General features: G+C 46.0%; 1 pseudogene; it reads right to left on the bottom strand.

Annotated features, from left to right (window-relative positions):
• LOC132429846 (solute carrier family 28 member 3-like) overlaps nucleotides 1–26,454 on the bottom strand; it is a 63,953-nt pseudogene that overhangs the window by 15,431 nt on the left and 22,068 nt on the right.

Here is a 26,454-nt window from a genome sequence, read left to right as displayed (position 1 = left end):
TGCCCTGTGGCACAGCCAAAAAAAAAAAAAAAAAACTTTGCAAATTTAATGAATACAAAATTAATAAGATTAGATATGATTGTATACATAACAATTAATAAACTAAGTTATATATTGTTATATATAATACTACAATTAACTATATATTATTAAACTGTTATTTTCATTTCCTCCTTCCTTTTTCCCTTCCTTTCTTCCTGATTTCTAGTGAGGTTGAGTATCTCTCTTTTTTTAAACAGTATCCCAATAAACCTTTAATATACACCTATTCTGTGCTAACTGGCTCTTTCCACTGAACCTATTGGAAGGCAGTTGAAGCCGTAAGGTTGTGAGGGCCTGAGCCAGGCCAGTGATAGTGGGAAAGGAGGAGATGGGGATGAATTCAAGAGACTTTAGGCAAAGTCTAATACCCTCTCTGAGATGAAGTACCAGTTGGTTGCAGGGTAACGGCGAGGGAGGATAACTGACTCAGACCCGACAAGCCTAGGAGTTTGGTCATAACGTGAGCGAAACCCAGAAAAGAAGCAGGTTCAGTTCAATCTGGGGCATATTGATTTTGAGGTACCCAAGGATGTCCAAGTGGCGACTGTTGTGGTACATCCCCTGGATCCCTCTTTCAGGGACAAAACAGTCATTCCCCCATTTCTGGAAGTGTGGGTGGCTGAGAGCTCTCAGCTGAGTCCTTCTCTGTATTTGTCCTCCACTAAGAGAGTCACCTGGCCCAAGGTCACACTGCCTTCCCAGGCAGCCAACATCAACGACTGACCAATGTGGGGATACAAAGGCCAGGCACCCTTCCTCAAGGCAGGACCACATTCCAGAACTCATTTTAAGATTGATTGTGGCTTTGTTTTGACCATTAGGTTCTTTCAACTGCCCAATTCTACCTCCTCCCCTTCCCCACTGATGTTGACCCCAAGAGCCCTCCCCAATAAACTTCCTGCTTGCAGAGCTCCACCTCAGATTCTATTTTCTGGGAACCCACTTTACACAGTTGGAAGCACATATCTGGGCTTGGGAGAAAAGTTTGTTTGAGAGATGAAGATTTGGGGACAGTTTGTTGTATCAAGGTGGACGTGGGGCAGTAGGCAAGATGATGGGAGATGAGAGGCCAGAGAGCAGAGACTGCATCTGAGGGAATAAAGGCCTACATGGAGGGGGTGGAAAAGGAAGAATAGACAGAAAAGGGAACAGAGGCATGACAACATAAGTTGAGACTAGTGTTTTCTTTTTTTCTTTTTAATTAATTAATTTATTTATTTTGGGCTGTGTTGGGTCTTTGTTGCTGCAAGTGGGTTTTCTCTAGTTGAAGAGAGCAGGGGTTACTTCATTGCTGTGCGTGGGCTTCTCATTGCGGTGGCTTCTCAGTGCGGTGGCTTCTCTTGTTGCGGAGCACAGGCTCTAGGAGCGCAGGCTTCAGTAGTTGTGGTGCACGGGCGGAATCTTCCCGGACCAGGGCTCGAACCCATGCCCCCTGCATTGGCAGGCGGATTCTTAACCACTGCACCACCAGGGAAGCTCGAGACTAGTGTTTTCTAAAGGGCCACCAATCAGGGCCTCTCCGAGGCTGACTGAGCCCAGGCCACTTTTGTTTATATGAGGGACCAGGGTATATTAAAAAATGTCTAATACCAAAGCAGTGTGCTTTAAATGTGATATAATTTATTGTTTTTTTCCAAAGGTTTGTTTTATTTATTTATTTTGGCCGCGCAACGACACTTGCGGGATCTCATTTCCCCGACCAGGGATTGAACCTGGGCCACGGCAGTGAAAGCCCAGAATCCTAACCAGTAGACCACCAGGGAACTCCCAAATGTGATATAATTTAAATGCTTCCATTAATAAATTAATTATTTTAATAGTGATACCAAAAAAACCCCAAACCTATATATAATCTCATTGGAACTAGAAGTACAAAATTTAGGCTTTTCATAAATATGAAGCCTGTTCCAAAAGTCTCTCCAGACTACTGATTGTTCTACCTTTCCCTGCACTAGGCCCTCCAGTCAGCAGAGGCTGACCTCATTAGAATTTGGAAAACAAAACCAGGAAAGAACAAATGTTGGTGAAGATGTGTAGAAATTGGAGTCTCTGTATATTGCTAATGGGAATATAAAATGGTGCAGCTGCTGTGGAAAATGGTAGGGCAATTCCTCAAAACAATATGCATAGAATTAGCATACTATCCAGAAAATTTTGCCTCTGGGTAAGTGCCCAAAAGAACTGAAAGCAAGAACTCAAAGATGTTCATAACAGCATTACTCACAGTAGCCAAAAGGTGGAAGCAACACAAGTGTCCATCAGTGGGTGAATGGATAAACAAAATGTGGTCTATATGTACAATGGAATATAATTCAGCATTAAAGAAGAAGGAAATTTTGATACATGCAAAAACATGGAGGAAACTAGAGGACATTACGCTAAGTGAAATAAACCAGTCACTAAATGGCAAATATGATTCCACTTAGATAATGTAGGATAGTCAAATTCAGAAAGTAGACGGTGGTTGGCAGGGGCCAAGGAGCAGGAGGAATGGGGTGTTACTGTGTAGTGGGTAAGGGGTTTCAGTTTCACAAGATGAAAAGAGAGTTCTAGAGATGAATGGTGGTTTTAGTTACACAACAATGTGGATGTACCTAATGCCACAGGACTGTACACTTAAAAATGATTAAGATTAAAAAAAAGATGAAGAGGGGCTTCCCTGGGGGCGCAGTGGTTGAGAGTCCGCCTGCCGATGCAGGGGACACGGGTTCGTGCCCCGGTCCGGGAGGATCCCACATGTCGCGGAGCGGCTGGGCCCGTGAGCCATGGCCGCTGAGCCTGTGTGTCCGGAGCCTGTGTGTCCGGAGCCTTGCTCCGCAACGGGAGAGGCCACAACAGTGGGAGGCCCGCGTACCGCAAAAAAAAAATTATGAGGAAGGTAAATTTTATGTTATGTGTAGTTTACCACATACATAAAAACAAACCAAAAAAGTGATTGCCACAAGCTCCACTCTTGTGAGAGTGCGTCCATCCCTGACTTGCCTGGACAAATCAGACCTAAGTGACTTCACGCAATCCACGCTCAGCATCATCACAATTTGCAAGCAAGTAGCACACAAGTTACACCAGCCATCTGAGCCTAGGGACCAAAAAACTCTTTAGGTGATGTGGCGCTTTATAAGTCCTAATTGAAAAATGAATTACTTGTGGTTGGTGACTAACAAAATAATTAGCTTATACCCACCACCAAAAAACAAGTCTACAAGTAATGAGCATGGACAGCTCGAATCAGGTGTTACAAAAACTCAAATTCTGATTTTGGAAGGATTCACCTCTTTGACTTGGGTAATCAGTGCCTTTTGGGAAAAAAAAAGAGAGAGAGAGAGAGGAGAACCTGAACTGGTGTCAGTGGACTTGACAGCCAGTGGTGACTGGAAGAAGTACAAAGATGGTTATATGATCATCATAGTCTATGTGAATGGTACACTAGAGTTGTACAGTCCACAATCTCACAACCATACTTAGCTCCCTGAGTGGCCAGCAATGAGTTAGAGGAACATGTAAGCACTTCCCAGAAAGCTCAGAAATACAAGAGCGAGGGGATGGACTTCTGTGGTCACCCAGGATAGGGGCTGGGATTATTGTTATTTGAATATAGCCTCGAAGGCACAGGTGTTACATAAGGGAGTCTCCAGCTTACGGGTGGGCAGATGTGTATTTGCTGGACCCCTCCTCAAGCAGGTGAGAGCAGAGGGAAGGTCTTTATCCCTAGGGCCAGGAACTGGGCATGACACACTTGGTTGTTAGGATGGTGTTTGTACAACTCCCATAGATTAGTCGCTCTTCCAGAACAGATGTGAATGACTGTGGGCTGTGAGGGTTGGAATTGGGGTCCTGAGAACCTGACCTTACAGGCAGCGGAGCCCCTCGCTTGTGCAGTGGTTTAGCTCAGCCCTGCCCCCACTGTCCCAATTCCAGGGTCAGAGAAGGAGGACCCAGAAGAGCAGCTAATGGCCCTGGGTTCAGTGGGTGTCCTGGGTTCCCATGACGCTAGTGTGTTAGGGTTGGGGAGGGGGCACTGAGGAGCTTCCCAGGCTGCGGTTAGGCCTCTTCGGAGGGGCTGAGCTGGGGCTCCAGAGGCTTAGGGTTCTGGCCAAGTGCCTGCTCCTGAGCTGAGCACCCAGTCAGCCTCCTGGCCTTGCTCTGGGTGCTCTAACCCTCCCTCGCTGCAATCCCAGCTCACCAGAGACCTGACTGGCTGGGTCTCTCCCAGGCAGGTGCATAGACAGGCAAAGCCCAGGGGAGAGAGCAGCTCCATTTCTTCCCCAAGATCCTCTTGGCCCCTTTTTACAACCTCTTTCCCAGAGGGTCCTTTGCGGAAATGGAGTGAAAGCCAGAACAGAGTAAGCCTCTGGCTCTTTATTAAAGGGGTGTGTGTGTGTGTGTGTGTGTGTGTGTGTGTGTGTGTGGTGTGTAAGGAGAGAGAAGTGCACTGAAAAATGAATGTGTCCCTTTTCCAGTTTCCCCACAGCTTCCACCTCCCAGCCCTGCTCATCTGTGCAGGTGGACCTCGGGCTCATCATTAAGTCTCTGTCTCTGACACCTGTGCAGCTTCCATGCCTAGGGCACCTCTGCCTCCCTCCCCCTCTCCCTCTCTGTCTCAGCTGCCTACCGCACTCCAGCATCCCTGAAGCTGCTCCCTCCCACCCCGGTGCCAGCCCTCAGAACCAGCCCTCCACAAAATAACTTCCCAGCCCCACTCCAGCCTTGGCGCTGAGCTCCTAGAGAACAGGAGGAGGCAGAGGAAGGAAACAGAAGAGAAATGCAGAGAATATAACTGGGTCTAGAAAGATCAAGTTTAGGGAGAAGAGAGTTGGTCTGTCTGTCCAGCTTTTTTTTTTTTTTTTTTGCGGTACGCAGGCCTCTCACTGTTGTGGCCTCTCCCGTTGCGGAGCACAGGCTCCGGACGCGCAGGCTCAGCGGCCATGGCTCATGGGCCTAGCCGTTCTGCGGCATGTGGAATCTTCCCGGACCGGGGCACAAACCCGTGTCCCCTGCATCGGCAGGCGGACCCTCAACCACTGCGCCACCAGGGAAGCCCTGTCCAGCTATTTTATACTCACCTACTCCCCCAGCGACCTGCCCACCTGCCTGTCTCTCTTCCCCACTCCTCTCTCTCCGAGTTCTCCTTTGATCTATATTTTTCATTCATTCTTCATTTACTGATCAAACCCCAGTCAAGTAGGCTTGCAAAACAATTTACATACAAGAAAAAACTTCCAAGCTCTACTTTTGGGAACTTTAACTTTCATCCAATACTCTCTCTCTTGCTTCCATTCTCTGCCCAGGGATGGTTTGTACCATCCCCCCTGTCTCTCTCTCTCTCTTTCCGAACCCTTATGCCACCCAGCCCCACCTGTACTGGTTCTACATTATCACTAGCACCCAAATCCCTCACCCTTGGCTTCCTGCAACACCTGCTTGACTAATATCCATGCTAGGCTGCCCGCTGAGGATTGTGGGAGGGTGCTCTTGAGGGGCACTCAGTGATGCTCCCTCGCCTATTCCCACACCATTCCACATGTTCAGACCCTCCCCACTCTCCTTCCCTAAGCCCCTACCCATTCTGCTCCTCCTTATTCCATCAACCAGGGCCAAGCTCCCACTTTGCCCAACCCCTCAACCCCACCCCCCCATCAAGTGATCTTTGAGCTCTCCCCATCCTTCTTTCCCTCTGAATTCTGAGTTCTCCTTCTGCGAAAGGCCACCAACAGCTTTGGATTTGACCCCTGCCTTCTCTAGCCTTTGTGGGCTTCTTTTCTTTCCTGTATCTTCTGCCTCCACTGTTTCCTTCCCTCAGCCCCAAAACACCTTCCTGCTCCCCGTCTCCCACTGCCACCAGCCCAGTCTTCTCTCTGCAAAGTCCCACTTCAGAAGAACCTCTTATCTCCCTCTCTCTATTTCTTCCCTCTCACTTTTTAGATCACTACAATTAATTAGGCTTTTGTCTCCCACTACTCCATGAAATAGTTCTCACCACGGTAATCAATGAGCTTCATGTCTTCAAATTTAATGGTTTTTTTTTTTTTTTTTTTTTTTTTTGCGGTACGCGGGCCTCTCACTGTTGTGGCCTCTCCCGTTGTGGAGCACAGGCTCCGGACGCGCAGGTTCATCGGCCATGGCTCACGGGCCCAGCCGCTCCGCGGCATGTGGGATCTTCCCGGACCGGGGCACGAACCCGTGTCCCCTGCATCGGCAGGCGGACTCTCAACCACTGCGCCACCAGGGAAGCCCATCAATATGATACATTTGATTCCCTTTCTTGAAACCTTTTTATCTGTTGTCTTCTGGGACATCATTGTCTACGTGTTCTCACCATACCTTTGTAATAGTTTCTTCCCAGCATTTCTGCTTAAGATGTCAGACTGATCTGGCATTTTGCTCCAAAAACATAGAAATGTGAGACAGAAGCTTTTAGTTTTTTTTTGTTTTTTTTTTCTTCCAGTTATAAAGAGTGTATAGCTGAACTTGAAATCAACAAAGGCAAAATTTCAAATACCAGAACAGCACTACAATTCCTTCAGGGGTGAGTTGGAGCCAAAGCTCTGTTGCCCATGAAGATGTTGAGATCTAAGCTTTGGGGCTGGGCTTACAACACTACATGCTGGGGCAGGAGGCAAGACCATAGGCGAGAATTGGGCTCTCTGCATAAAACTGGAGGCAGGAAAGGGTTGTACGGTCTGTTAATTTGGACTTACAAACTCTCTACCTGCCCATTGCCTGGGGGATATGGACAGAAGTGGAAATGGGCCACTTAGTCCAGCTTAGGTGAGGTATTCATGTCAACCCTGAGAACTCTGAACCCCTGGCCTGAGCAATATGTGAGTAGAGGACTACAATTCTGCATTACCTTCCTGATACAGAAAGCCTAACCTCAAAATAGCCCCAGCCCAAGAAAAAAAATTGATCCAGATCCAATGAACCACCTTGGTCATAGGTAATCCACAACCTAGTGCACAATCCAGGGTGTTTATAGACTCCCATGGGAGAAAATTTCCCAGAAGATGTCATAAATAAAAATTACAAAGCAAGTAAGGAAATCAAATATCATAAGAGATAGTCTGCGAAGCAGAGGTAATAGAATAATCTAATAGGATTTTTAAGTGTTCAAGGAGAGAAAGAAAATACTTGAGGCATATATACAGCATTATAAAAAAATAACAGTGGGGGCTTCCCTGGTGGCACAGTGGTTAAGAATCTGCCTGCCAATGCAGGGGTCACGGTTTCGAACCCTGGTCCAGGAAGAGCCCACATACCGCGGAGCAACTAAGCCCGTGTGTCACAACTACTGAGCCTGCGCTCTAGAGCCTGCAAGCCACAACTACTGAGCCTGTGTGGTACAACTGCTGAGGCCCACACTCCTAGAGCCCATGCTCTGCAACAAGACAAGACACCGCAATGAGAAGCCCACGCACCACAACAAAGAGGGGCCCCTGCTCGCTGCAACTAGAAAAAGCCCATGTGCAGCAACGAAGACCCAATGCAGCCAAAAAAAAAAAAAAAATTAACTGAATTGGAAATAGATTCTAAAAATAGAAATTGTAGTCCTTGAAAAAGAATTCAATAGTTGAGTTAAACAGTTGACTAGACATAACTCAAGAGAGAATTGTTGAATTCTAATATATAGATCAGTGGGAAAAGAACAGGATTTATCACAAAAAGATAAAGATCTGGAGAAAAAAGTTAAGAGAATCAGATAAAAGGATGGTAAGCTTCAAAATACATCCAATAGGACCTCCAGAAGGAGAGAACAGAGAGAGTGAAGGAAAGACATTAGGAGAGATAATGGCTAATAATTCTCTAGAATCGGATGAATGTTATGAATTCTCAGATTGAAATTAAACTTTGTGTCTCAAGCAGAATAAATGAATACAGAGTCATACCCAGTACATCACAGTGAAACTAGAGAACATTAAGAAAAAATAGAAAATCTTAAAAGCTACCAAAAAGAGAAGATAAATATATTATATAAGAAGGAATGGCAATCATGGGGGTTCCCTGGTGGTCTAGTGGTTAGGATTCGGCGCTTTCACTGCTGTGCCCTGGGTTCAATCCCTGGTCGGGGAGCTGAGATCCCACAAGCCGCCTGCGTGGCAGGGGGTGGGGGGTGGGAAGGAATGGCTATCTGACCAACAGTAGACTTCCCAACAGCAACAATAGATGTTGGAAGGCGATGGAATAATATCAAAGTGCTGAAAGAAAACAACTGTCTACTTAGAGTTCTATAACTCACTGACCTGTCACAGCAAGGTGAGAGCAAAATAAAGTTATTTCAGTCACATGAAGACAAAGACAATCTTTCTAAAATAATTTTTAAAGGATATATGTCAGCAAGAAAGACATTAAATCCAGAAAGAAGGTGTAGGATGCAAGAAGCAATAATGTTAAAAATGTTTCCAAATATCAAAAAGAACTTTTCACCTCTTGACAGACTGCTCTTCTATTTACTTCTTAAATATTCTTGCTGCTTCGAATTCTGTCTTTTTTTTTTCTGATTCTACTTGAGCAATCATATCCACACAGATGCTGTCAACTATCATCTATAAACTGATGTGTCAAAAGACTTTTTAAAAAATTTTATTTATTTATCTATTTGGCCGTGTCAGGTCTTAGCTGCGGCGCGTGGGCTTCTCTAGTTGCAGCATGAGGGCTTCTCTCTGTTTGCAGCGTGTGGGCTCCAGGGTGCAGGGACTCAGTAGTTGCGGTGAGCGGGCTTAGTTGCCCCGTGGCATGTGGGATCTTAGTTCTACCACCAGGGATTGAACCCGTGCCCCCCTGCATTGGAAGGTGGATTTTTTTTTTAATTAATTTATTTATGTATTTATTTAGTTATTTGGCTGCGTTGGGTCTTCATTGCTGTGCGTGGGCTTTCTCTAGTTGCGGCGAGGGGGGGCTACTCTTTGTCATGGTGCGTGGGCTTCTCATTGCGGCGGCTTCTCTTGTTGTGGAGCACGGGCTCTAGGCACGTGGGCTCAGTAGTTGTGGCACACGGGCTCTAGAGTGCAGGCTCAGTAGTTGTGATGCACAGGCTTAGTTGCTCTACGGCATGTGGGATCTTCCCGGACCAGGGCTCGAACCCATGTCCCCTGCATTGGCAGGCGGATTCTTAACCACTGGACCACCAGAGCAGTCCCTCAAAGACTTTATTTCTATTCTTGACTTTGGGCACATATATGCAACTGTCTGAAGGAATCTCTATTTCAATGTCCCAAAGACTCCTTCACTGCATCATGCTCAAGCAGAATTCACCACCATCTCCAAACCTCCTCCTCCTCCAGTTTCCTTCTCACAATAAATGGCACCAGCATCTGCTCAGGGGCCTAAGCTACATAACTGGACATCATGCTCAACTCACTCTCCCTAAATACTATAGGTTACTTACTTGTAAAATGTTTATTAAATCCATCTTTCCTTCCTCAAGTCATTGCCTTGATTCAGGCCACCATCACCTCTAGCTTTGACTGTAAAGGCAAGTAAGCTTTTATTTGTAAGCCTTGACTTTAAAAAGGCAAAACAGGGCTTCCCTGGTGGCACAGTGGTTGAGAGTCCGCCTGCCGATGCAGGGGACACGGGTTCGTGCCCCGGTCCGGGAAGATCCCACATGCTGCGGAGCGGCTGGGCCCGTGAGCCATGGCCGCTAAGCCTGCGCGTCCGGAGCCTGTGCTCCACAACAGGAGAGGCCACAACAGTGAGAGGCCTGCGTACCACAAAAATAAATAAATAAATAAAAAGGCAAAACAATTAGCACAGTGCCTGGCACATAGTAACTACTCAATAAATGATAGGTAACTTTTTTTTTTTTTTTTTTTTTGCGGTACGCGGGCCTCTCACTGCTGTGGCCTCTCCCGCTGCGGAGCACAGGCTCCGGACGCGCAGGCTCAGCGGCCGTGGCCCACGGGCCCAGCCGCTCCGCGGCACGTGGGATCCTCCCGGACCGGGGCACGAACCCGCGTCCCCTGCATCGGCAGGCGGACTCCCAACCACTGTGCCACCAGGGAAGCCCGATAGGTAACTTTTTGTAATTAAACAGTTATAAACACTTTACGAAGTAGGTTCTACTATTGTTCTTATTTTAGAGTTAAGGAAACTGATGCTCATGGAAACTAACATCACTAACCCGAAGTCACACAGCCTTCTGACTGAAGACTTCAAGCACTTAACCACAGTGCTCCACTGCTTCACTTACTAACTGCTGTTTTAATCATAGGCAGAGATGTCTAAGTCTCCCAAGAGAGCAAGAGCTGCTCAAGGTCAGGGACTGGATTGGAATTGTTTCTGTGCTTCGGTAAATATTCGCTGCATTGAATCTGATTGAGAGCTTTGAAGATAGAGCTGGTATTGGGTGGATGCTCACGAGGATCCACGGTAGAGTTAGTGAAGAAATTAGCAGAAAAGGGAGTGTTTATGGGCAAGAGGTAGCTTTGGGGACTTATGGAAAGAGGTACTTGATGAGTAGGGCACCTGGAGGACACTGCCTGGGAGTTTGAGCCTCTGGTCCTGGTAGGTGTTTCTCCTTGGACAGTCTTTCTGGTTTTATTTGGGGGGAGGTGGTTTGGGCAGCGTAGGGGTGCAGGGGGGCTGTGCTGGCACGGAAGGGGTCACATTGCAAGCATCCACACTCTTCATTGGATCTCTGGATGGAGAAGAGAGAAATTTAGAGCTCATCTCCTAGGGAGAAAAAAAATGCCTGATTCAAAACTAGGTACACACCATCAATTTCTTAGTTTTGACAGATACAACATGGCAATATAAAATGTTATAATGGGGACATTGAGTGAGGGGTATACAGGAACTCTCTGTATTATCTTTTGTAACTGTTCTGTAAATCTAAAGTTATTCCAAAATAAAACGTTTGTTAAAAACAGATAAGCAAGAATGCTTATCTGTTGGATAAGCTGGAAACCCAGAAGAGTGCAGCATCTGAACAAAGAAAGGAAAACTTCTGTTGCCTTTGAACAAGCTACCTTGCTGCCCTGAACTTCATCTGTATAATGGAGAAACATCCTTTTGAAGTGTACTTGCTGGGGATATGGTGATAATGAAATGAGAGAAGGGACAGGAAGGCGGTCAGGACCCCAGCAGAGCAGTGAGATTCAGGACCAGGCTGTAGGTCCCGTAGGGAAGCAAGCACAAACCCTGGCAGAGGCAGTGGAGAAGATGGGTTCAGTTCATCCCAATACACTGTATACAGAAGCAGGCTGACTCAGGACCCCTGCCGTGGGAGATAAGGCAGTGATCTTCTTGTTGGGGCAGGGGCAGATAGAGACTAACACTTCCTCAGAAATGATGCCCCAAAGCCTTGGGCCATGGATGGCTTATCTCTGGCTCATCCTGTCCTTCTGGATCTTCTGGGAGACATGGATAGTTAAGAGGAGGTTGAGGGATCAGAGTCCAGTAAGAGTAGAAGCCCAGGTTCTGTCCTCAGAGGACAGGTCCTCCCTTCCCCATCCATGGAGGTAGGCAAGCAGGCAGCAGCTCATGGCCAGAGGGACAAAGTGGCAACTTTAGGCTGGGAGATGCAAGTGAAGATGGGTTCTGGCAGGTAAAGGCTGAGCATTCCTGTGTGCCTGGGCCCTCCTTTGCATTAATTACCCACTGACATGGTTTGTGTGCTGCTCTCCCTTTGTGCTATTTTAATTAACAGAGATCTCCTCCAAGCAAACCAGCAGCTGTGTAAGTTGTCAAACTGTCAGCAAGCACAGGATGGGTGCCATGGGGACATTAAGTGTGGGAATTACCGATGGGCTCCCCAGCTCCATATTTGAACCTCCCTCCAAACCCACCCCGGTAAGTAATCACAGGCAGAAGATTGTCAAAGTCAGGAACTTGGCTTTGGGTTCAGAGAGACTTTGCATTTGAACTTTGACTCTGCCATTAATTCGCTGTGAGAATTTGTGCAAACCACTTAACCTTCTGAATCTTACTTTCCTCCTCTGCAAAATGAGAATAGTAATACTTATCTTGTCCCAAGGATTGTTAGGTAATGTACATTACACGCTTCATCTAGTACCTGTAGTGCCCAATAACTATGACTTGTTATTAAATCTGCTTTCCTGGTCAGTGTAGGATTCTCTACGCCCTTTGTAAGTTCATTACAGCCAGAGGAGAACCTTTAACTAAAACATACACGGGAGGGATCCCATAGCTCTCCTTATTGGCTTTCTATTTTTCTATGTAGTACTATCATTCTATGTTCAGTGAACCCTTGTTTTCTCAGTAGCTTTGACTCCCGTCAAATTATTAGGACCCTACAGTCCTCTTCCTCCACTTTCCTCACTTCGCTAGAGGGTCCATGGGTGGACTGAGCATTCTTCTTGAGGCTCTTAAAGTTTACAAGTGGCTACGCTTACTGAATAAATGGACAAGTGAATAAATGGATGGATGGGAGGCGTGGCTTTAAGGAAGGATTGATGGCTGGATTGAGTCCAGAAGGACAATGCTTAGGTACAGAGGGGAAGCAAGGGTAGGGGAGGGTGTTCTAGGCAGAGATAATACCATGTTTAAATGCCCAGAAGTGTTTAAAAGCCCAAATCCTGCTGTATTTGAAGAGCTGAAAATGGTTCAGCTGAACAGAGAAGGCATGTAGAAGGCAAAGGGGTAGGTGTGAGAGATGAGGTATAGAGGAAGGTGGGGTCTGAGAATAGAGGGTCTCCTTAAGCACTCTCTCAGAGTTTGGGTTTTATCCTATGGGCAAATGAAAGATTTTATGCAACAAAAGATACAGTCAGATTTTCACTTTATTTATTTATTTAAAAAATAAGTTTATTTATTTATTAATTTATTGGCTGTGTTGGGTCTTCGTTGCTGTGCGAGGGCTTCCTCTAGTTGCGGCAAGCGGGGGCTTGCGGAGCACGGGCTCTAGGTGCACGGGCTTCAGTAGTTGCAGCACGCGGGCTCAGTAGTCGTGGCTCACGGACTCTAGAGCACAGGCTCAGTAGTTGTGGCGCACGGGCTTAGTTGCTCCGCGGCATGTAGGACCTTCCCAGGCCAGGGCTCAAACCCATGTCTCCTGCGTTGGCAGGCAGATTCTTAACCATTGCGCCACCAGGGAAGTCCCAGATTTGCACTTTAAAAGGATCACTTAGGTTGTTCCCTGGTGGCTTAGTGCTTAGGATTTCGGGCTTTCACTGCCATGGCCCAGGTTCAGTCTCTGGTCAGGGAATTGAGATCCCGCAAGCGTAAGTTAGAAAAAGCAAGAGCGGGTCCAGGGAACCCAGTTAGGGAGGTGTTGTTTGAATTCAGATTAAAGCTGAGAGTCTCAGTTGTGAAGAAGAGAAGTGGATTTCTTTTAGAAATCTTTAGAAGGTAGAAGCTACAGAATTAATATTGATTGGACATGGGAAGTTTAAGAATAAGGTAGAGGAAGAAGAGGCCAATAATGGGTGTTCAGAGAGGTAAGAAGAAGATGAGAAAGAGTCAATACTTGCCAAGAGAGAAGACAGCCAGCGGGGAGAGAGTCTCAAGAATTGGGGAATGGTCAACAACATCCCATGTCGCCAAGAGGTCCCAACTATAGGGACTGGGAAGTGGACACTGGTTCTAACTCAAACGAGATGGCTGGTGCCCTTGGAGGGACAGTTGTATGCGGGTGGAAAGGGGATGGGATCTTGTGCAGAAGACAGCAGTGAGTTGGGAAAAGAAAGAGTGTAGTAAGAAGAGGAGAAGTGAGTGGAGACAACTCAAGAATATTGTCAATGAACAGAAGGAGAGAGACAGAGTGACAGATAGTAAATGCTGTATAGAAGAATAACATATTTCTTAAGATGGAAGAGATGGTGAGCATATTTATATGTGAAGGGAAAGATCTAATAAAGAGCAAGAGACTGAAGATACAGGAGACGGGGGGGATAGTTGATGGAGAAGGTTTCTAGAAGAGGTGGGAGTGGGATACAGAGCAACAGTAAGCAATTAGCTGTGGACATTGCTGAGATGGGAGGCGATAAGTGTGAGAACAAATGTGACTGGGTTTCTACTGGAAGGGGTTCATGAAGTTAAAAGTTTTGCTTCTGATGGTCCCTAATCTATTTATGTTCTCTGTAAAGAAAGAGGTGATGTTCTCCCTCATCATTCAAGAGAATGATGTCCTGAGAGTGAAGCCAGGGGGCGGTGAGATGTGGGCTTGACAAGAAGGTTTGAAGCAGCTGTTATGGAGAATGGCTGTTAACTGACTGGGGCTTGTGAAAGGCCACGTGCAAGGCTGAGGCCCTGATGACAGCACAACAAACACGTGCTCCCTGGATAAAGCTCTTCCTCTTCCCGAACTCAGTGTTTGCATCACCCAAGTGGGGACCCATCTGCGCACTGCCCACCTGTGGGGCATGCAGCAGTGAAACCAGGAAAGGAGAAAGGGGCTTGGGGCGGCTGAGTTTGTGCAGATGTCCTATGAGATGTTTTTGATGAGTGTGGCATTGGCCTGAGGGCTGAGGGCTCTCCAAAGACAGGAACTGTGGCTCAGAGCATCCCCAGCTTCTGCTCAGGGACAAGGGGGGAGGTGCCGTGGGCATCTGGAGAGAGACAGACAAGGAGGGAGAGGGGAGAGGTCTGTTCTTCCAAACCCCTTCCTCTCTTTCTGCCTCCCTGGCTGCCTTGGCCCCAGACAGATTGATTCTCTGCTGATACTGATGTCTTGGAGCAAAGCAGCATGTTGGTAAAATCATTCACTAACCGAGAAGTCCTCCTCTGGCTCATGGATGTCGAGTTAACTCAGCCCTCTTCGGGCTGGAAGATTCTCATTCTTCCAGTGTGTGTGTGTGTGTGTGTGTGTGTGTGTGTGTGTGTGTGTGTGTGTGTACGTACTTGCACATATGTGAGCCTAAGTGGGCATATATGAGTGTGTTGTCTGTGAGAGCGTGCTTATGAACTTGGGTGTGTGTGAGTCTGTAGGGCAATTTGGTGGACTGTGTGTAGGAGCCCAAACATATTTGTGTAGGCCTCCAGGGGAGTGTGTGAGTGTGTCTTAGTGGATTCATGGATCCATGTGGGCATACACGCCCTAGCCAAACAGTCTGAGCCTGTGAGTCTGTGTGTGCAAGGCTGATGTATGAGAACCTCAGTGTGTGTTCATGGGCTTACGAGTGTGAAGCTTGTTTCTCAATAATAATAATTCCTAATATTTGTATTATTCATAGTTTTACAGAGCATTTAGATATGCTTTTTACTTGATCCTCACAACCTTGTGAAGACCATAAGATAGAATATTCAACAAAAATCTCATGTAAATTAGTTATGTCTACTATGTACCAGTAGTGTGTTGGAAAGGGTGTATGTGAGGCCGGGTGTGGGAGGGAGGGTGTATGTGGTCAACCTCAGTGTGGACAGTGTAGCCACTGACACAAGCACACTCCATTCATAGTCTCGACACACCCACATCTGTCCTTGTCAAAGAGCAAAGGGGGGGGCTTCTGGTGGCGCAGTGGTTGAGAGTCCGCCTGCCGATGCAGGGAACACGGGTTCGTGCCCTGGTCCGGGAAGATCCCACATGCCGCGGAGCGGCTGGGCCCGTGAGCCATGGCCGCTAAGCCTGTGCGTCCGGAGCCTGTGCTCTGCAACGGGAGAGGCCACAACAGGGAGAGGCCCGCGTACCGCAAAAAAAAAAAAAAGAGCAAAGGGGTGCCCTCTTGTCAGCACAGGTGGAGCCTGGGTTGGTCTGGATTCTCTCACTGCACACACAGGGTGGGCAGGGGATGCTTGTAGGAAGCCTGGACATATCTGGCCCTTTACTCTTCTGTGCCTTCAATCTGTATCTTCACCTTCTCCTGATCTATTGCCTCTTCTTTAGCCTATAAACTTGCCTAGGTTTTCTCCATTACAAACAGGCTTATCTCTCCTCAAGCCATCATTTCAAATCCCCCACTTCCCTTTGTTACCAAAATTCTTGCAAGAATAGTTGCGGTCAATGGATACACTTCCTCCCCTTCCATTCTCTCTTCCGCACCTGGCTACCTGACTTCTGCCCCACCACTCTTGATAGAGTTGTCAGTAAGTACAAATATCCATCTTGATGGCCTTTCTCACCACCTGTCGGAAACATCTGACACTGCAGATGCCTGTGTTTCTCCTGAGACCCTCTTCTCCCTTACCTTCTATGACAATGCTCTATGCTCATCCTCTTCCTCCTTTGTGAGACCTCATTCTTGGTTCTGTGCTCCATTTCCTACACCCACCCTTCAAATATTGGGGTGGGCTCCAATTTGCTTCTCCTTTTATCTATAAATCTCACCTATGTCCAAGTCACGTTCTTCCAACTCACTAGTCTATCTGCTGCCCAGATGTCTCACTTGCAATCTGGACACTTTTATCCTGTTCCTATTGGACTCCACTCCCCCTTCTCATATTCACATTGTCATGTAACCATCACCACCATCCAGCTCCAGGACTCTTTTTTTATTTTTATAAATTTATTTATTTTATTTATTTTTATTTTTGGTTGCGTTGGGTCTTTGTTGCCGTGCATGCGCTTTCTCTAGTTGCAGCGAGCGGGAGCTACTCTTCATTGCGGTACGCGGGCTTCTTGTGGTGGCTTTTCTTGTTGCGGAGCATGGGCTCTAGGTGCGCAGGCTTCAGTAGTTGTGGCACGTGGGCTCAGTAGTTGTGGCTCGCGGGCTCTAGAGCCCAGGCTCAGTAGTTGTGGTGCATGGGCTTAGTTGCTCCGCCGCATGTGGGATCTTCCTGGATGAGGGCTCGAACCCGTGTCCCCTGCATTGGCAGGCAGATTCTTAACCACTGCGCCACCAGGGAAGTCCCAGAACTCTTTTCATCTTGCATAAAACCCTCTGTACCTATTAAACAATAACTCTCCATTCCCCTCTCCTCTCGGCCCCTGACAACCACCATCCTACATCCTGTCTCCATGGATTTGACTACTCTAGGTACCTCATATAACTGACTTATTTCACTTAGCATAATATCCTTAAGGGTCATTCATGTTGTGACATGTGTCAAAATCTCCTTCCTTCTTAAGGCTGAATAATATTCTATTGTATGTGTACACCACATGCAACTTATATTTTATATACTTATTTAATCTGCATAATTCTATATAGTAGAGATTATTGTCCTAATTTTTCAGGTGAGACTTAGAAATCATCTGAGACTTTGAAGGGAAGTGGCTTTCCCTAAAGGCAGAACCAGGGCTAGAACTCAGGTCCCAGCCTGCTTCTCTCCTCACTGCTTACTTCATTATAAGGACCCCAGGCACAGGCCTCAGGCTCACCTATGATTGAGATTCTAAGATAGCTCATGGTGGGGGTCTGCCCCACGCCCCCTCATCATGCAAATCATCATAGGCTAGATTCAGTTATAGGAGACACAGCCTGAGACAGGGACTCAGACCCCACTCAGACCTCCAGGGACAGAATAGGGGGAGCCCTTAGCTGTAGGTGAGGAGGGAGGTTGTTGGTCAGAGTCTCTGGCTCTGGCAGAAAGCAGTGAGACCTGGCTCTGAAGATGGGGGTGGGTTTCTAGTATGAAATAGCAGGGAAGGAAGGCGTAGGGCTTCCCTGGTGGCGCAGTGGTTGAGAATCCGCCTGCCAATGCAGGGGACACGGGATCGAGCCCTGGTCCGGAAAGATCCCACATGCGTGGAGCAACTAAGCCCATGCGCCACAACTACTGAGCCTGTTCTCTAGAGCCCGTGAGCCACAACTACTGAGACTGCGTGCTGCAACTACTGAAGCCTGCGTGCCTAGAGCCCGTGCTCCGCAACAAGATAAGCCACTGCAGTGAGAAGCCGGCGCACCACAACGAAGAGAGCCCTCACTAGCTGCAATTAGAGAAAGCCCTTGCACAGCAAGGAAGACCCAACACAGCCAAAAATAAATAAATAAAATAAATAAATTAAAAAAAAAAAAAAAGAAGGTGTAGGATTTGGGCAGGAAGCTCCCTATGCATTTGCCAGACAGGCTAGCAAGATACTCAGTCACACTCCTATGAAGCAAACTGTTGCAGATGGAACTTCAAAGGTGGGTGGGAGTGGGAGGAGGGAAACACATACAGAGCGGAGTTGCCTTTGCCAAGCCTGGCACGGTTGCGTGCAGGTGTGTATGAGGGTGGACTCAGGTATGAGATGTATTAGAGAGTGTGATGCCATGCACAGGACCAGGCCCCAAATCCAGAGAATGGGACGGGAGTCCCAATGCATCTGGACTTTCTGTGTCCACTCCCATCTCCATCCTGGGCCTTGTGGAAGGAAGGCATCAAGAGGACAGATCACATCACATCAGAACCCGGCATGGCCTGGCTCGTGGCATCCTTCAGCTTGTCCTGCCCTGGTGTAAGCCTTCACGGAAGCCCCCTGGATGTTGCCTGGTGCCTCATTAATGGCATTGCTGAGCTCATTAAATTGATCTTTCTCCTCTCCTCAGTCTCCCAGCTCTGAGCTGTCGCCTCAGTCACTCCCATCCTGGGGCTGAGTTAACGTTTGGTGGCTCCAGCACAGAGGATTCTGCAGAGATTGCTGCTGGTCCCATGACACAAATTTAGAAAAAAAAAAGATCAGAGCTCCCTTGGGGGGTAGATTAGTTCGCTAGGGCTACCTTAACAAAGTACCACAGACTGACTGGCTTCTACAACTGAAATTTATGGTCTCAGAGTCCTGGAGGCTAGAAGTCTGTGATCAAGGTATAGGCAGGATTGTTCCTTCCGAGCACTGTGAGGGAGAATCTGTTCCATGCCTCTTTCCCAGCTTCTGATGCTTTGCTGGCAATCTGCGATATTCCTTGGCTTGAGATATCACCCCCTCTCTTCTTTCGTCTTCACATGGCATTCTCCCTGAGTGTGTCTGTGTCCAAATTTCCCCCTTTTATAAGGACACCTGTCTTACCGAATTAGGACCCACCCTAATGATCTCCTTCTAACTTGGTTACCTCTGTGAAGACCCTATTTCCAGACAAGGTCACATTCTGACATACTGGGGCTAGCACTTCAACATCCCTCTTTTGGAGGACAGAATCCAACCTATAAACAGCGGACAATCTTTTGCCCTTCTCAATCCCGCTCTGAACACCGTGTGTCTTTAGGAAACGCCTTTGCATCCAGAATGGCAAGAACTAAAGCTCAGAAATGACTTCCTAGTACAACATGGTGATAGACATGTCTATTGCCAGTGGGGAGAGAAAGGAGAGGAGGAGGAAGAGAGGAAAGAAGAAGTAGAGGAGGAGAGGGAATGTGGGAGAAAAGTCACATCCAAACTGATTTCAGGACCATGCTAGTAAGCAAGGAGTCAGAGGCAAAGTCTCTAAGGACTTGGGCTGAATCTCTTAGTTGGACCCAAACCAAAATCTTGGTCAGGTAAGATGATCTATATTAAAGAACCTTTCCTTTCACAGTCGAAACGTTGAGTGAAAGGAGTCACACATAAAAGAGGATATACCATATAATTCCATTTATATGAAAGTGAAAGACTAGAAAAAACAAATCTATGGTGAAAGGAGTCAGAAGTGCTTACCTTTGGGAGGTATCGATTTTGGTGGGGGGGCGTGAGGGAGTCTTTAGGCTACCTTGACATGGTGGGGGGTGTACACATATGTATACCCGAGTTTTACATTTAAGATAATCTCACTTTACTATAATTAAATTAGGCCATAGGCAAACAAGTAAATAAACCCATTCCTTACTTTTCTTCTCACCACTGATCACTCCAGGCCACTCTGTCCAGCTCTCAGGCTGTTTCCATACTCTCTGTGCTCACAAATGCTCACAAATGTGAAATAATAGAAATGACTAGGGACTTCCCTGGTGGTGCAGTGGTTAAGAATCTGCCTGCCAATGTAGGGGACATGGGTTCGAGCCCTGGTCTGGGGAGATCCCACATGCCGTGGAGCAACTAAGCCCACGAGCCACAATAACTGAGCCCGCGTGCTGCAACTACTGAAGCCCTTGCGCCTAGAGCTTGTGCTCCGCAACAAGATAAGCCACCGCAATGAGAAGCCCGCACACTGCAATGAAGGGCAGGCCCTGCTGGCCGCAACTAGAGAAAGCCGGCACACAGCAACGAAGACCCAACGCAGCCAAAAATATATAAATTTAAAAAAAAAAGAAGAAATGACTAGCATGGTGTCCAACACACAATAGCAACTTACAAAATGCAAATTTACATTATGCTCCCATGCATGTGTTCTAGGGATACAGAAGGGGCGGTGTCCAGAGATGATCTGGGTTCCCTCCTCACCTCCCATCCGTGGAGCGTGACTCCAGGCTCTGGGGTAGAAGGTGTTCAGGTCTTGGTGGAAGACTAGTAAAAAAAAAAACAAACTATCCCCTATCCCCAGGAACAGAACGTAGCCCAGCAGAAACTGCAAATCATAATTAAAAGATGCCCTACAAGTCTCTAGGCAGCATCAATTTTGAAGATGAAAGTCAATGATTAAAATAATTCAACACTTCAAGCTGACAGGCTGCAGCAGGATCTTGCCAGCGGATATTTGTCAGTAATTAGCTAATTAATCCTGGCGCAGATTAGAAGCCATAACAAACCAGTCAGGCTGAACAGAGCCGGCTGCTCAGAATTAGACTTTTAAAAAAGAGAAGGTTGGGAGGAGGAGAGGGCAAATAAGAGGGAAGGAGGAAAAATAAGAAAGAGACGTGGCTTTTCTGGCCACCTGCCCTTACCCTGGCAGATAGGTGGGTCCAGCCTATATGGGGCTTCGTGGAGAGTTCTGGACCTGTGTCTAGTCCAGCAACCCTGCATCTGCTGGGACTTCAAACAGAATAGATGCTGGGGAGGAGGGGAGGGAGTGCTCTGGCCCCCAAACCAGAAGGAACAGTGGGAAGGAGTCCAGGTAGGAGGTGATGTCACATCAGGTGGGTATATTATTCCATTTATTATTCCATTCAACAAGGGACCCCAACAGTGACAAGGGTCCCAATTTGTGTGGAAAGGAATAAGGTTCAAGTGGGGGATCAGGGCCCAGACAAACAGTCTGGGATCAGGACAGGCTGCAGACTAGTGCTTCCAACAGCAATATAATGCAAACCACAAATGTAATTAAATAAAGTAAAAATAAACAGATAGAATTAATTTTAGTAATATATTTTATTTGACCCAAAAGGCTATCATTCAGCATATAATTAATATAAAATATTTTTTCATGAGATATTTTACATTTTTTTTTTGTTGTTTGTTTGTTTTGCGGTACACGGGCCATGGGATCTTCCCGGACCAGGGCATGAACCCGTGTCCCTTGCATCGGCAGGCGGACTCTCAACCACTGCGCCACCAGGGAAGCCCTATTTTACCTTTTTTTGCATTAAGTCTTTAAATTCTGGTATGTATTTTACACTTACAGCCCCTTTCAATTCGGAATAATTGTATTTCAAGCGCTCAATAGCCACACAGGCTTAGTTGCTCCCATATGGGACGATACAGCTCTAGACAGAAAAAAAAAGTGGGGGACTGAGATCCTAAGCCCTGGAGCAATCTGCAGCAGGGTGGAGGCAGACCCAAGTGACATGACCTCCTCATTGTTTTTCTCTCCTTGGCCATTCTCCCACCTAGCCGCGCCTCCTGGAAATTTCCAGCCCAATCAGCCTTAGCTTCACGGGTCTCCAAGATGAAGGGTCTGGGAAGGACAGAGGAGAATCCAGAGGGACTGGATTTCTGCCCTGGTGCATACAACCTGGGGCAGGGCAGTGCCACTGCTATACGCAGAGCTATGCCCTGCTGTCTGCGAGTGGGAGTGCATGTATGCACCTGTGTGTTTCAGAGGTGCTCCAGGACATGAGCACTGACCTCAGAAAGCTCCCTGCAGCTGCAGTCCTTGTGAAAAGCTGTTTCCTTCATAATAATCATATCAGGCAATGTACAAGAGATGGCACATTTCACTCCAGTGGAATGTCCTGTAAGGACTGTCAGATGGAATCTGTCTCTTAGAAAATAATCAGGATCTTTTCTCTTTCCAATTATTTTATTGTGGTAAAAAATATATAACATAAAAGTTACCATCTTAACCACTTTTAAGTGTACACTTAAGTGGTATTAAGTACATTTATATTGTTGTGCAACCATCACTATTATCCACCTCCAGAACTTTTTCATCTTGTAAACTCTTCAGTTACTCATTAAGCAATAACTCCCCATTCCCCCAGCCCCTGGCAACCACCATTGTACTTTCTGTCTTTATGAACTTGACTAATCTAGGTACTTCATGTACATGGAATCATACAGTTTTTGCCTTTGTGTGACCAGCTTACTTCACTTAGCATAATGTCCTCAAGGTTCCCTGTTGTAGCATTCCTTTTTAAGGCTGAATAATATTCCAATATGTATATACACATTTTGCTTATTCATTCATCCATCAGTGGACACTTGGCTTGCTTTCACATTTTAGTTATTGTCAATAATAGCTAATCGGGGGCTTCCCTGGTGGCGCAGTGGTTAAGAATCCGCCTGCCAATGCAGGGGACATGCGTTCAAGCCCTGGTCAGGGAAGATCCCACATGCTGCGGAGCAACTAAGCCGGAGCGCCACAACTACTGAGCCTATGCTCTGGAGCCTGCAAGCCACAACTAGTGAGCCTGAAAGCCGCAACTACTGAAGCCCGTGCGCCTAGAGCCTGTGCTCTGCAACAAGAGAAGCCACCTCAATGAGAAGCCCACGCACCGCAACGAAGAGTAGTCCCTGCTCGCCGCAACTAGAGAAAACCCGCACAGCAAGGAAGACCCAACACAGCCATAAATAAAAAAATAAATAAATAAGAAAAAAAAAAGCTTCTAGCCAGAGACCCATCTGTTTCCACTGCCATTCTGGCTTAAGCTCTCTGCGAATATGAATTGAATCTCTCAGAATGCACATGGAAGCTCTGGTAAAAGGGAGGGAGTGAAAGGACACAGCCTCTGGACCAGTGGCACAGACTTGGTGCAGTCGCTGACACTGCCCCCACTGCATAGAGGAGAGGTCTGGAGAGGGAAGAGGAGGCGAGAGGAAGAAGGTGAGCTTTGAGGGCCATGGCCACAGCTCAGACTGCAGGACAACAGAAGCCACTTTAACCCTTAAACTCACTACCAAAGATACAAAACACTTCTCTACCCCCAAAGCTCGTCATTGTTTAGCAAAGCTCCTACCCATAGGAAGAAGAAGGAAAGCCTTTATTTTTTTTTTTGAATTTTATTTTATTTTATTATTTTTTTTTGTGGTACGTGGGCCTCTCACTGTTGTGGCCTCTCCCGTTGCGGAGCACAGGCTCCGGACGCACAGGCTCAGTGGCCATGGCTCATGGGCCTAGCCGCTTCGCGGCATGTGGACTCTTCCCGGACCGGGGCATGAACCCATGTCCCCTGCATCGGCAGGCAGACTCTCAACCACTGCGCCACCAGGGAAGCCCCTTATTTTGTTTTTTATACAGCAGCTTCTTATTAGTCATCAATTTTATACACATCAGTTTATACATGTCAATCCCAATCGCCCAATTCAGCACACCACCATCCCCAGCCCCCGTGGCTTTCCCCCCTTGGTGTCCATATGTTTGTTCTCTACATCTGTGTCTCAACTTCTGTCCTGCAAACCGGTTCATCTGTACCATTTTTCTAGGTCCCACATACATGCGTTAATATACAATATTTGTTTTTCTCTTTCTGACTTACTTCACTCTGTATGACAGTCTCTAGATTCATCCACCTCTCAACAAATGACTCAATTTCGTTCCTTTTTATGGCTGAGTAATATTCCATTGTATATATGTACCACATCTTCTTTATCCATTCGTCTGTTGACGGGCATTTAGGTTGCTTCCACGACCTGGCTACTGTAAATAGTGCTGTTATTTACAATATGAACACTGGGGTGCATGTGTCTTTTTGAATTATGGTTTTCTCTGGGTATATGCCCAGTAGTGGGATTGCTGGATCATATGGTAATTCTATTTTTAGTTTTTTAAGGAACCTCCATACTGTTCTCCATAGTGGCTGTATCAATTTACGTTCCCACCAACAGTACAAGAGGGTTCCCTTTTCTCCACACCCTCTCCAGCATTTGTTGTTTGTAGATTTTCTAATGATGCCCATTCTAACTGGTGTGAGGTGATACCTCATTGTAGTCTTGATTTGCATTTCTCTAATAATTAGTGATGCTGAGCAGCTTTTCATGTGCCTCTTGGCCATCTGTATGTCTTATTTGGAGAAATGTCTATTTAGGTCTTCTGCCCATTTTTGGACTGGGTTGTTTGTTTCTTTAATATTGAGCTGAATGAGCTGTTTATATATTTTGGAGATTAATCCTTTGTCCGTTGATTCATTTGTAAATATTTTCTCCCATTCTGAGGGTTGTCTTTTCGTCTTGTTTATGGTTTCCTTTGCTGTGCAAAAGCTTTTTTTTTTTTTTTTTTTTTGTAGGTTCCCTCTATGCCCGCTTTCTGGAGAGTTTTTATCATAATTGGGTGTTGAATTTTGTCAAAAGCTTTTTCTGCATCTATTGAGATGATCACATGGTTTTTATTCTTCAATTTGTTAATATGGTGTATCACATTGATTTGCGTATATTGAAGAATCCTTGCATCCTTGGGATAAATCCCACTTGATCATGGTGTATGATCCTTTTAATGTGTTGTTGGATTCTGTTTGCTAGTATTTTGTTGAGGATTTTTGAATCTATATTCATCAGTGTTATTGGTCTGTAATTTTCTTTTTCTGTAGTATCTTTGTCTGGTTTTGGTATCAGGGTGATGGTGGCCTCATAGAATGAGTTTGGGAGTGTTCCTTCCTCTGTAATGTTTTGGAAGAGTTTGAGAAGGATGGGTGTTAGCTCTTCTCTAAATGTTTGATAGAATTCACCTGTGAAGCCATCTGGTCCTGGACTTTTGTTTGTTGGAAGATTTTTAATCACAGTTTCAATTTCATTACTTGTGATTAGTCTGTTCATATTTTCTATTTCTTCCTGGTTCAGTCTTGGAAGGTTATACCTTTCTAAGAATTTGTCCATTTCTTCCAGGTTGTCCATTTTGTTGGCATAGAGTTGCTTGTAGTAGTCTCTTAGGATGCTTTGTATTTCTGCGGTGTCTGTTGTAACTTCTCCTTCTTCATTTCTAATTTTATTGATTTGAGTCCTCTCCCTCTTTTTCTTGATGAGTCTGGCTAATGGTTTATCAATTTTGTTTATCTTCTCAGAGAACCAGCTTTTAGTTTTATTGATCTTTGCTATTGTTTTCTTTGTTTCTATTTCATTTATTTCTGCTCTGATCTTTATAATTTCTTTCCTTCTGCTACCTTTGGGTTTTGCTTGTTCTTCTTTCTCTAATCTCTTTAGGTGTAAGGTTAGATTGTTTATTTGAGATTTTTCTTGTTTCTTGAGGTAGGCTTGGATAGCTATAAACTTCCCTCTTAGAACTGCTTTTGCTGCATCCCATAGGTTTTGGATTGTTGTGTTTTCATTGTCATTTGTCTCTAGGTATTTTTTTTTTTTTTTGCCGTACACGGGCCTCTCACTGTTGTTGCCTCTCCTGTTGCGGAGCACAGGCTCCGGACGCACAGGCTCAGAGGCCATGGCTCATGGGCCCAGCTGCTCCGCGGCAGGTGGGATCTTCCCGGACCGGGGCACGAACTCGTGTCCCCTGCATCTGCAGGCGGACTCTTAACCACTGCGCCAGGGAAAGCTATAGGTATTTTTTGATTTCCTCTTTGATTTCTTCAGTGATCTCTTGGTTATTTAGTAATGTATTGTTTAGCCTCCATGTGTTTGTGTCTTTTACGTTTTTTTCCCTGTGGTTCATTTCTAATTTCATAGCATTGTAGTCAGAAAAGATGCTTGATATGATTTCAATTTTGTTAAATTTACTGAGGCTTGATTTGTGACCCAAGATGTGATCTATCCTGGAGAATGTTCCATGTGCACTTGAGAAGAAAGTGTAACCTGTTGTTTTGGGATGGAATGTCCTATAAATATCAATTAAATCTATCTGGTCTATTTTGTCATTTAAAGCTTCTGTTTCCTTATTTACTTTCATTTTGGATGATGTCCATTGGTGTAAGTGAGGTGTTAAAGTCCCCCACTATTATTGTGTTACTGTCGATTTCCTCTTTTATAGCTGTTAGTGGTTGCCTTATGTATTGAGGTGCTCCTATGTTGCGTGCATATATAATTGTTATATCTTCTTCTTGGATTGATCCCTTGATCATTATGTAGTGTCCTTCCTTGTCTCTTGTAACATTCTTTATTTTAAAGTCTATTTTATCTGATATGAGTATTGCTGCTCCAGGTTTCTTTTGATTTCCATTTGTATGGAATATCTTTTTCCATCCCCTCACTTTTAGTCTGTATGTCTCCCTAGGTCTGGAGTGGGTCTCTTGTAGACAGCATATATATGGGTCTTGTTTTTGTATCCATTCAGCAAGCCTGTGTCTTTTGGTTGGAGCATTTAATCCATTCACGTCTAAGGTAATTATCAATATGTATGTTCCTATGACCATTTTCTTAATTGTTTTGGG

The sequence above is a fragment of the Delphinus delphis genome, chromosome 1, assembly GCF_949987515.2.
Source record: "Delphinus delphis chromosome 1, mDelDel1.2, whole genome shotgun sequence".
Taxonomy (NCBI): Eukaryota; Metazoa; Chordata; class Mammalia; order Artiodactyla; family Delphinidae; genus Delphinus; species Delphinus delphis.
This window is presented reverse-complemented; position numbering and strand designations above follow the sequence as displayed.